Source organism: Chiloscyllium plagiosum, unplaced genomic scaffold (genome assembly GCF_037043375.1).
Source record: "Chiloscyllium plagiosum isolate Xiang-an unplaced genomic scaffold, Cpla_swu_hap1 HiC_scaffold_2, whole genome shotgun sequence".
In the NCBI taxonomy this organism is placed as follows: Eukaryota; Metazoa; Chordata; class Chondrichthyes; order Orectolobiformes; family Hemiscylliidae; genus Chiloscyllium; species Chiloscyllium plagiosum.
Window position 1 is genome coordinate 165051307 of NW_028270140.1, and position 12431 is coordinate 165063737.

Below are 12431 nucleotides of genomic sequence, written 5' to 3' on the forward strand. Positions count from 1 at the left end.
TTATGAGGAAAGGCTGAGGGACTTGAGTCTGTTCTCGTTAGAGAGGAGGAGGTTGAGAGATGACTTAGTAGAGACATACAAGATAATCAGAGGGTTAGATAGGGTGGACAGGGAGAGCTTTTTTCCAAGAATGGGGACGGAAAACACGAGGGGACATAACTTTAAAGTGAGGGGAGATAGGTATAAGACAGATGTCAGAGGTAGTTTCTTTACTCAGAGAGTAGTAAGGGTATGGAATGCTTTGCCTACAACGGTAGTAGATTCGCCAAGTTTAAGTGCATTTAAGTCGTCATTGGACCGGCATATGGACGTACATGGAATAGTGTAGGTGGGATGGGCTTCAGATTAGTATGACAGGGCAGCGCAACATTGAGGGCCGAAGGGCCTGTACTGCAATGTAATGTTCTATGTGCTATAATTGACTAAAATGGGCTGCGTTGGGCATCCCCCAAGTTCCTGAGGCTCAGGGAGAATCCCTCCATAATACAGTGTTCAGGAAATAGCTCACAAGGCTAATGCCAAAAAGCATCCAAAATACTCCTTCAGCAAAGTCAGGAAAGGAAATGCAGACACAGACTCTGACCCACAAGACCAGGCCTGTGTGCAGTTAACCCTACATACTAGTATTTTCCAAAGCCAAAGTCAGTGGGGTCCCTATCAACTGACAAAGAGTCATCAATATTAATATCTAATTCATACTTGACCACAGCTCGATCAGCAAGTTCGCTTCCCAGAGTTTCAATATTTATGACAGCTTCAGGGGGTGGGGAGAAGTGAATGGCCTGACTGGATCTCAGGTTGACAAACGAACTTTGGAATATAAACTCACTTAACCCTCAAAAAAAAGTGAAGGCAGTGGAAGCTACTGTGTGCATAAAGTTTAAACTCTGGAGGGGTCAGGGAGGGTACCATTTACTAAAACTATAGCTAATAGACCAAACTCTTGCTGGATGATGTCTGACTTATGCGAGTTTTGGGGCTGCTTGCCCATAGATCCCTGAAGGCAGATTAATACCATAATTGAGAAGGCATAGAAGTCACTTGCGTTTATCAACCATGGTAGTGAGTATAAAGATCAGGGAGGCTCTGTTGGAGCTGTCCAGGACTAGTTAGGCCAGAGCTGGAGTACTGTGTGCAGTTCTGGTCACCACACTATAGGAAGAAAGTAATTGACTGGAAGGCGTACACAGGACATCCACTAGGGTGTTTCCTGGGATGGAGCATTTCAGCTATAAAGGAGGCAGGATTAGCTCAGGCTGTTTTTGTTGGAGCAGTGAGAGTGATCTATAGAGATCAAAGGTCGAGGGGAATGGACTGATAGAAAACAGCTTTCCACCTTAGTAGAACATCATGGCAGCACAGCACAGCTCGCAGCGGCCTCTTCAAGACTGTTTTGAGTGCACTGACTGGTGTGTGTGTGTGTGTGTGTGTGTGTGTGTGTGTGTTCAGGGATGGCAGACCCAACCCACGTAAGGCTGCTGGACCAGATAACATCCCTGGGAGAGTGCTCAAAGGATGCTCTGATGTACTGGGGGATGTTCTCACAGACATCTTTAACATTTTCCTGAGGTGCACCATAGTTCCAATGTGCTTCAAGGCAGCTACCATTGTCCCTGTGCCAAAGTAGTCTCCAGTGTCCTGCCTCAATGACTACTGCCCTATTGCGCTAATTCCCATCTTGAAGTTTTTCAAGGGGCTTGTGATGAGGTATTTTAAGACCCTGCTGCCCCCTTCACTGGACACCCTGCAGTTCATGCATTGTCCCAACTGCTCAACAGATGCCATGTCCATCACCCTCAATCTGACTCTCACCCACCTGGAGAAGGACACCTACATCAGATTATTGTTCATACACTTCAGCTCTGTATTTAACACTACCATTCCTCAGCACCTGATTGGAAATCTGAGTCTGCTGGGCCTAAATACCCCCCTCTGTAACTGGATCCTGGACTTCCTGACTGGGAGACCTCAGTCAGTGCAGATTGGGAACAGCCTCTCCATCACACCATCACACTGAGCACGGGGATCCCCCCCAGGGCTGTGTGCTCAGGCCACTGCTGTTCACCTGCTGACACACAACTGTGCAGTGATGCACAGCTCGAATCACATCAGGTTCACTTATCACACGCCTATAGGTGGGTCTCATTAGCAGGAACGATGAGTCAGCATAGAGAGAGGAGGGGCAGCGGCTAACAGATGGGTGCAGAGACAACAACCCGCCTCTGAACGTGGACACAATGAAACAGATGGTTGTCGACTTCAGAAGGGCATGAAGTGATTGCTCTCTGCTGGACATTGACTTCACTATCTCCCCCATGGAGACAGTAAAGAGCACCACATTTCTTGGCATACACCTGGTAGAGAATCTCAGCTGCACCTGCAAGACCAACTCCATAACCAAGAACGCCGAGCAAAGTCTCTACTTCCTGCACAGGCTGAGGGAAGCCCACCTCCCACCCCACATCCTCACTACATTCTGCAGAGGGTTCATTGAGAGTACCCTGAGCTGCTGCATCACTGCCTGGTTTGGGAATGAGAAGATCATCGCGGTCTCTCTCCCCTCCATTACAGACATTTACAACCACACACTACATCAACAAGGCTAACAGCATTGTGTAAGACCCCATAGACCCCTCACTAACTCTTCTCCCTTCTGCCATCTGGTCAAAGGTACCGGAGCATTTGTTCTCACAGGCCAGACTGTGCAAGTTTCTTCCCCAGGCCATTCGGCTCCTTAACACTGTATGATTGGACTCTTTCCCATCTGAAATTTTTTGTGCAACTTCAAATTGCTGTCAGAAAATGTTTATTATTTATCATTCTTCTATTACACTGTAACTTGTGTTTTGCACTTTATCATTGCATCACAGATACAGAAACAAAGGTTGTTGAGAAGGTTTGTCTACTGAGTCAGTATGGGTGGAAGTTAGGAACAACAAGGGAGCAGCCACCTCATTGGGGCTTTTCTACAGACCAGCTCATAGCAATAGGGAGATCGAAGAACTGATACTTGGGCAGATTTTGGAAAAATGCAAATATAGCAGGATTGTTGTTATGGGTGATTTCACCTTTCCCAATATCAACTGGAATCTCTAAGTGCAGATGGTTTGGATGGAGCTGTTTTTGTCAGGTGTGTTCAGGAGGATTTCCTTTACTCAGTATGTACACAGGCCAATGAGGGGAGAGGCCATTTTGGATTTGGTGCTCGGCAATGAGCCAGGACAGGTATCAGATCTCACTGTGGGAGAGCACTTTGGTGAAAGTCATCACAACTGCCTCACATTTAGCATAGTCTCGGAGAGTGAAAGGAGCAGTTACTGAGGGAAGAATATTTAACTGGGGAAAAGGAAATTATGACGCTATCAGACAGGAGTTGGGAAGTACAGACTGGGGAGCAATTGTTCCACAGAAAGGGCACAGCAGACATGTGGAGACTATTTAAGGAGCAGTTGTTGCGAGTGATGTAAGAATTTGTTCCTCTGAGACAGGTAAGAAGGGGTAAGACTAAGGAGCCTTGGATGACGAGAACAGAGGAGCTTCTCATCAAAAGGAAGAAGGCAGCTTACGTAAGGTGGAGGAAGCAAGGATCTAGCACAGCTTCAGAATATTACAGGCTTGTTAGAAAGGAGCTCAGAAATGGACTGAGGAGAGCCAGGAGGGGGTCACGACAAAGGCTTGGTAAGAAGGATTAGGGATAACCCAAAGGCATTTTACTCATACATGAGGAATAAGAGAATGCTCAGGGAGAAGGTAGGGCCGATCAGGGATAGCGGAGGAAACTTGTGCATGGAGGCTGAGCATAAAGGGGAAGCCCTAAATGAGTTTTTTTGCTTCGGTTTTCACCAAGGAAAGGGAACTTGTTGTAAATGAAAACTTAGAGGAGCTGGGATACAGTCTAGACCAGATCAAGATTGATGAAGTTGATGTGCTAGAAATTTTGGAAAACATTAAGATTGATAAGTCCCCAGGGCCAGACCAGATTTATCCTAGGCTGCTCCGGGAAGCGAGAAAGGAGGTTGCTAAGCCGTTGGCGAGGATCTTTGCCTCCTCACTCTCCACAGGAGTTGTACTGGAGGATTGGAAGGAGGTGAATGTTGTTCCTCTTTCCAAGAAGGATAATAGGGAATCCCTGGCAATTACAGACCGGTCAGTCTTAAGTCTGTAGTCAGCAAAAGTTTGGAAACAATTCTGAGGGATAGGATTTATGACTATTTGGCAAAGCATAGTATGATTAAAGGCAGTCAGCATGGCTTTGTGAGGGGCAGGTCATGTGTCACAAATCTTAGAGTCCTTTGAGGTGTCAAGACAGGTCGACGAAGGTAGAGCATTGGATGTGGTGTATATGGACTTCAGATTGGCATTTGTTCTTGGGCCTCTGCTCTTTATAAATGACTTGGATGAGGAAGTTAAGGGGTGGGTTAGTAAATTTGCAGATGACACAAAGGTTGGAGGTGTCGTCGATAGTATCGAGGGCTACTGCAGGCTGCAGCGCGACATAGACAGGATGCAGAGCTGGGCTGAGAAATGGCAGATGGAGTTCAGCCTGGATAAATGTGAAGTGATGCATTTTGGAAGGTCAAACTCAAATGCTGAATCTAGGATTAAAGACAGGATTCTTGGCAGTGTGGAGAATCAGAGGGATCTGGGTGTGCAAGTACATAGATCCCTCAAAGTTGCCACCCAAGTGGACAGGATTGTTAAGAAAGCATATAGTGTTTTGGCTTTCATTAACAGGGGGATCGAGTTTAAGAGAGGCGAGGTTTTGATGCAGCTCTACAAGTCCCTGGTGAGACTACACTTGGAATATTGTGTCCAGTGCTGGTCACCCTACTATAGGAAAGATACAGAGGCTTTGGAGAGGGTGCAAAGAAGGTTTACCAGGATGCTGCCCGGACTGGAGCACTTGCCTTATGAAGAAAGGTTGAATAAGCTCGGACTTTTCTCTCTGGAGAGAAGGAGGAAGAGAGGAGACCTGATCGAGGTGTACAAAATAATGAGAGGAATAGATAGAGTCATTTCCCCAGGGTAGGATTGACTGGTACGAGAAATCATAGTTTGAAGATATTAGGAGGAAGGTACAAAAGAGACATGTGGTAGGCTCTTTACGCAGAGAGTTGAGAAAGTATGGAATGCGTTGCCAGCTGTGGTGGTGGAAGCAGAGGCATTGGGGACATTTAAGTGTCTGCTGGACATGCACATGGATAGCAGCGAATTGAGGGGTATGTAGATTAAGTTACTATATTTTACATTAGGATTAAATCTCAGCACAACATCGTGGGCCGAAGGGCCTGTTCTATGCTGTACTTTTCTATACTCTATGAAAGTGATGGGACCAGACAGAGTAACGGGCCATGCACTCAGCATATGCAGATTAACTGAGGTCTTCTCTCTGCAGTAGGCCACTCTCCCTTCCTGTTTCAAGAGGGCCAACATCATCCCTGTGCCTAAGGTGGCTCATGCAGCATCTCTCAATGACTACCACCCAGTGGCCCTAACTGCGGTGGTCATGAAGTGCTTTGAAAGGCTGGTCATTAATCAACTCCAGCCTCCCCATTACTCTTGACCCACTCCAATTTGCCTATCAGATCAACAGATCTACATCAGATGCCATATCACTTGCCCTTCATTCCTCCCTAGAACATCTTGACACCAAGAACAGCTACCTAAGAATCCTAGTTCAGCCTTCAACACAATTATACCCTCGAAACTGATCACTAAACTTAGTGATCTCAGACTAAGCCCCACTCTCTGCAACTGGATCGTCAGTTTCCTGACCCACAGTCCACAATCAATGAAGATTGGGGATAATATTTCATCCTTACCAGCGCTCAACACTGGTGCCCCCCAGGGGTGTGTACTCAGCCCCCCTACTGTAATCACTGTATACCCATAACTGCATCGCCAAGTACCAAACTGATGCCATTTACAAGTTCACTGATAACACCAGCAGTCTGTCAAATCTCAGATGGCGACAAAACAGACTACATAGAACACCCAAGCTCTCAATGGAACTCATTATTGACTTTCAGCAAGATGTTACTCATGCCCCCCTACACGTTAACAGCACAGAGGTAGAACAAGTGGAGTGTGTCAAGCTCTTGGGAGTGCTCATCCACAACAAGTTTTCTTGGACTCATGTAGACGCACGGATTACGAAGGCCCAACAATGTCTTAGAGTCATAGAGATGTACAGCACGGAAACAGACCCTTCGGTCCAACCCGTCTATGCCGACCAGATATCCCAACCCAATCAAGTCCCACATGCCAGCGCCCAGCCCATATCCCTCCAAATCCTTCCTATTCATATACCCATCCAAGTGCCTCTTAAATGTTGCAATTGTACCAGCCTCCATCACATCCTCTGGCAGCTCATTCCACACACGTACCACCCTCTGCGTGAAAATGTTGCCCCTTAGGTCTCTTATATCTTTCCCCTCTCACCCTAAACCTATGCCCTCTAGTTCTGGACTCCCTGACCCCAGGGAAAAGACTTTGTCTATTTATCCTATCCATGCCCCTCAATTTCGTAAACCTCTATAAGGTCACTCCTCAGCCTCCGACACTCCAGGGAGAACAGCCCCAGCCTGTTCAGCCTCTCCCTGTAGCTCAGATCCTTCAACCCTGGCAACATCCTTGTGAATCTTTTCTGAACCCTTTCATGTTTCACAACATCTTTCCGATAGGAAGGAGACCAGAATTGGACGCAATATTCCAACAGTGGCCTAACCAATGTCCTGAACAGCCGCAACATGACCTCCCAACGCCTGTACTCAATACTCTGACCAATAAAGGAAAGCATACCAAACCCCTCTTCACTATCCTATCTACCTGCAATTCCACTTTCAAGGAGCTATGAACCTGCGCTCCAAGGTCTCTATTCAACAACACTCCCTAGGACTTTACCATTAAGTGTATAAATCCTGCTAAGATTTGCTTTCCCAAAATGCAGCACCTCGCATTTATCTGAATTAAACTCCATTTGCCACTTCTCAGCCAATTGGCCCATCCGGTCCAGATCCTGTTGTAATCTGAGGTAACCCTTTAGGGTGTAGGTTTGGTATCCAGACGTTTCATTACCTGGCTGGGTAACATCATCAGTGGCGACCTCCAAGTGAAGCGAAGCAGTTATCTCCTGCTTTCTATTTATGTTTGTCCTGGATGGTCTTCCTGAGGTTTGTGCTGATGTCATTTCCTGTTCGTTTCCTGAGGGATTGATAGATGGTATCCAGATCTATGTTTTTGTTTATGATGTTGTGGTTGGAGTGCCAGGCCTCTAGGAATTCCCTGGCATGTCTTTGCTTAGCCTGTCCCAGGACAGATGTGTTGTCCCAGTCGAAGTGGTGGTTTTTTTCATCCGTGTGTAGGGCTACGAGGGAGAGAGGGTCGTGTCTTTTTGTGGCTAGCTGGTGTTCGTGTATCCTGGTGGCTAACTTTCTTCCTGTTTGTCCTACGTAGATATGTTGATGACACCTTTGTAATCATTAAAAACACAGAAATAGAGAAAACACACCGGATCATCAACGCCACACTCACAGGAATCCGATTCACAAGAGAAGAAGAAAAGGATAACCAACTCCCATTCCTAGACGTGATGGTACAGAGAACACCGAACGGAGAATTCACCACAAAGGTATACAGGAAAGCCACACACACAGACCAAGTCCTGAACTATGAAAGCAACCACCCCAACACACACAAATGAAGTTGCATCAAGACACGATTCAAAAAGGGCCACAACACACGGCAGCACACCAGAACTGCAAAAAGAGGAAGAGGAACTCCTATACAAGATATTTGCCAAAAACGGATACCCGCGCAATTTCATCAACATGTGCCTAAGAGAAAGACAACGGAACGAGGACATGCCGCAACCCAAAGGACTAGCCACACTACCATACATCAGGAGCATTTCAGAAATGACAGCCAGACTACTGCGACCACTAGGACTTATAATAGCACACAAACCAACAGCCACTCTCAGACAACAACTCACCAGAACGAAGGACCAGATACCCAGCATGAGCAAAACTAATGTAGTGTACAAAATCCCATGCAAGGACTGCACAAAACACTATATAGGACAAACAGGAAGACAGCTAACGATCCGCATCCATGAACATCAACTAGCCACGAAACGACACGACCAGCTATCCATAGTAGCCACACACGCAGATGACAAGCAACATGAGTTCGACTGGGACAACACTACTATTATAGGACAAGCCAAACAGAACAGCCAGGGAATTCCTAAAGGCATGGCACTCATCCACAGATTCTATCAACAAACACATCGACCTTTCAAGTAAAAACAATGACTGCAGATGCTGGAAACCAGATTCTGGATCAGTGATGCTGGAAGAGCACAGCAATTCAGGCAGCATCCGACGAGCAGCCAAAATCGACGTTTCGGGCAAAAGCCCTTCATCAGAAATAAAGGCAGAGAGCCTGAAGCGTGGAGAGATAAGCTAGGGGAGGGTGGGGGTGGGGAGAGAGGAGCATAGAGTTCAATAGGTGAGTGGGGGAGGAGATGAAGGTGATAGGTCAGGGAGGAGAGGGTGGAGTGGATAGGTGGAAAAGGAGCTAGGCAGGTCGGACAAGTCCGGACAAGTCAAGGGGACTGGAAGTTTGAAACTAGGATGAGGTGGGGGAAGGGGAAATGAGGAAGCTGTTGAAGTCCACATTGATGCCCTGGGGTTGAAGTGTTCCGAGGCGGAAGATGAGGCGTTCTTCCTCCAGGCGTCTGGCGGTGAGGGAGCGGCGGTGAAGGAGGCCCAGGACCTCCATATCCTCGGCAGAGTGGGAGGGGGAGTTGAAATGTTGGGCCACGGGGCAGTTTGGTTGATTGGTGTGAGTATCTCGGAGATGTTCCCTAAAGCGCTCTGCTAGGAGGCGCCCAGTCTCCCCAATGTAGAGGAGACCGCATCGGGAGCAACGGATACAATAAATGATATTAGTGGATGTGCAGGTAAAACGTTGATGGATGTGGAAGGCTCCTTTAGGGCCTTGGATAGAGGTGAGGGAGGAGGTGTGGGCCCAGGTTTTACAGTTCCTGCGGTGGCTGGGGAAAGTGCCAGGATGGGAGGGTGGGTCGTAGGGGGGGGAACGTGGACCTGACCAGGTAGTCACGGAGGTAACGGTCTTTGCGGAAGGCGGAAAGGGATGGGGAGGGAAATATATCCCTAGTGGTGGGGTCTGTTTGGAGGTGGCGGAAATGTCGGCGGATGATTTGGTTTATGCGGAGGTTTGTAGGGTGGAAGGTGAGCACCAGGGGCGTTCTGTTCTTGTTACGGTTGGAGGGGTGGGGTCTGAGGGCGGAGGTGAGGGATGTGGACGAGATGCGTAGGAGGGTATCTTTAACCACGTGGGAAGGGAAATTGCGGTCAGACCACCTGAAGTGCATTTGACATTTGTACTTTAAGCTCAGTTTTTTGAACTGACAGTACAATTTTGTCAATGCAACATCTTACCCAAGTGACTGAATTATAGAGAGATTGGACAAGCCAGGCTGTTTTTCTTTACAGCACAAGAGACTGAAGGGGAATCTTAGAAATCTGTGAGAGGCATGGATATGGTGAATGCAGTCTTTTTCTCCAGGGTTCGGGAAACCAAGGACTAGAGGGCATCAGTTTAAGGTAAGGTGAAAGAATAAATGGGAACCAGAGGAGAAATTTCTTTTCAGACAGAGGGTGGTACACATATGGAATGAGCTGCCAACCAAAGTGGTGGATATTAACATTTAAAAAGACATTGGACAAGTACGTGGGTAAGAATGATTTAAAAGGATACGGGCTAACTGCAGGTAAACGGGGTGAGTGTGGACAGACATTTTGGTCAGCATGAACCAGTTTGGGCCAAAGGGCATCTCAGCGCCTTCACCATCTCCGAGGTTAAGGAGGTGGTGGGCGGGCGCCTCCTCGTCGCCGACATCATGTACAGGAATGTTCCCCTAAGACTGATTAATGTGAATGCCCCAGTGGGTAAGAGTGAACGGTTGGCCGTCCTGCAGCAGCTTCCACTGTTACTGGCTACGTCCAGGCCAGTCATTCTGGCCGGAGACTTCAACTGTATCATTGATGCAGATGGACGATCCGGCGGGGGGGACAGTAAACTGGACACCACGTCCAGAGCCCTGATGGACACGGTAAAAGATGCCAAGCTGCACGACGTCTTCAGCGCCCCTGCAGACGGAGCGCAGCGTAGATACACCTGGTCACGGGCAGACGGGTCTATCCGCTCAAGGATAGATTACCTGTTTGTGTCCCGATCGCTCTCGGTCAGATCCACCGACGTCAAGCCAGTGTTCTTCTCCGACCACTGCCTCCTGCTGGCCGACTGTCACCTACAGGACGAGCAGCGGGCTGGTAAGGGAACGTGGAAGCTGAACACAAAGCTCTTAACCCCGTGAAACATTGGAGGAGCTCAACAGGGACTACGCAGGTTGGAGAACCGTGAAGCCCCTCTTTGAGTCCCCAGCGGACTGGTGGGAAACAGTAAAAGGGAACATCAAGAGGTGCTTCATCCTCAAAGGTGTTCAGGAGGCGAGAGAGAGGCGGGGAAAACTGTCCCAGCTCCAGGAAAGTATGCAGAATCTGCTCCTGCTGCAGATGATGGGGTTCGCTGTCACGGAGGACCTCCAGGAGGTGAAGGGCCAGCAAGCCTCGCTCTTTGCTTTGGAGGCCTCCAAGATAATCTTCCGGTCCAGGGTCCGCTCGGTGGAGCAGGACGAGACGTGCTCACGTTTCTTCTTCCAGAAGGTGCACAAAGAGAGCTCTGTGCTCAGCAGCCTGAAGGAAGAAGATGGCTCGGTAACGTCATCTCAGGCTGACGTCATGAGGATAAGTAAATCCTTCTACGCCAGTCTGTATGACGCGAAGCCGACCGACAGCGCGGCCTCCCAGTCATTCCTGTCCTCTATCACGGAGCTCTTAGATGACAGAACACGGGAGAGGCTAGACCAGCCGCCATCTCTGGACGAGTTGACCAAGGCCCTAGAGTCCTTCGAAAAGAATAAAACTCCCGGAAGCGACGGATTACCGGTCGAGCTCTATTCCGCTCTGTGGGACTTGATTGGCCAGGACCTGCTGGAGGTGTACGTCAGTATGCTTCGGGCAGGTACCATGAGTGAATCCATGAGGAAAGGCATCATCACCCTCGTCTACAAGCGGAAGGGGGAGAGGGACGAACTCAAAAATTGGAGACCAATCTCACTGTTGAATGTGGATTACAAAATTCTGTCAAAGGTAATCGCCAACCGGGTCAGGTCTGCTCTAGAGTCGGTGATTCACCCTGACCAAACCTGTGCTGTGCTGGGCAGGAAGATCGCTGAGAGTCTCGCACTCCTCAGGGATACGATCGCCTACGTGCAGGACAGAGGGTTGGATGCCTGCCTGATCAGCCTGGACCAGGAGAAAGCCTTTGACAGGATATCACACACATATGAGAGATGTTCTCTCCAAAATGGGCTTTGGGGAGGGAATCTGCATTTGGATCAGACTGCTCTACACCAACATTGTCAGTGCAGTCTCAATCAACGGGTGGGAATCAGATAGCTTCCCAGTCAGATCTGGAGTCAGGCAGGGCTGCCCCCTCTCTCCTGCCTTGTTTGTGTGCTGCATAGAGCCATTTGCCGAGTCCATCAGGAAGGATGCGAGCCTGAGAGGGGTGACTATTCCTGGCAGCGGGGGCCTGCAGGTTAAGGCCTCCCTGTACATGGATGACGTCGCCGTTTTCTGCTCGGATCCGCTGTCCGTGCACAGACTCATGTGCATCTGTGACCAGTTCGAACGGGCCTCGGGGGCCAAGGTAAACCAAGGCAAGAGCGAGGCCATGCTCTTCGGGAACTGGGCCTGCCAATCCTCGATCCCCTTCACCGTCAGGACCGACCACCTGAAGGTGCTGGGTATTTGGTTCGGAGGGGTTGGGGCGTGCGCCAAGTCTTGGGTGGAGCGTATCAGCAAAGTGAGGCAGAAACTGGGCAGATGGAAGCAATGGTCGCTCTCCATCGCAGGAAAAAACCTGGTCATCAGGTGTGAGGCTCTGTCATTGCTGTTATACTTGGCACAAGTCTGGCCTATTCCCAGAACCTGTGCCGCTGCAGTCACCCAGGCCATCTTCCAGTTTATATGGAGGTCAAACATGGACCAGGTCCGAAGGGACTCACTGTATAAAGATCTGGGCAACGGGGGAAAAAATACACTCGATGCCACCCTCACCCTGTTGGCCACCTTTGTGTGTGGCTGCATCAAGCTGTGCGTGGATTCCCGGTATGCAAACACCAAGTGTCACTACGTACTGAGGTTCTACCTGTCCCCGGTGTTGCGAAGGATGGGCCTGGCCTCGTTGCCGCGGAACGCTCCGAGTAGTTGGACCGTTCCGTATCACCTGTCCTTCGTGGAGAAATTTATGAAGAAAAACACCTTTGACCACAAGTC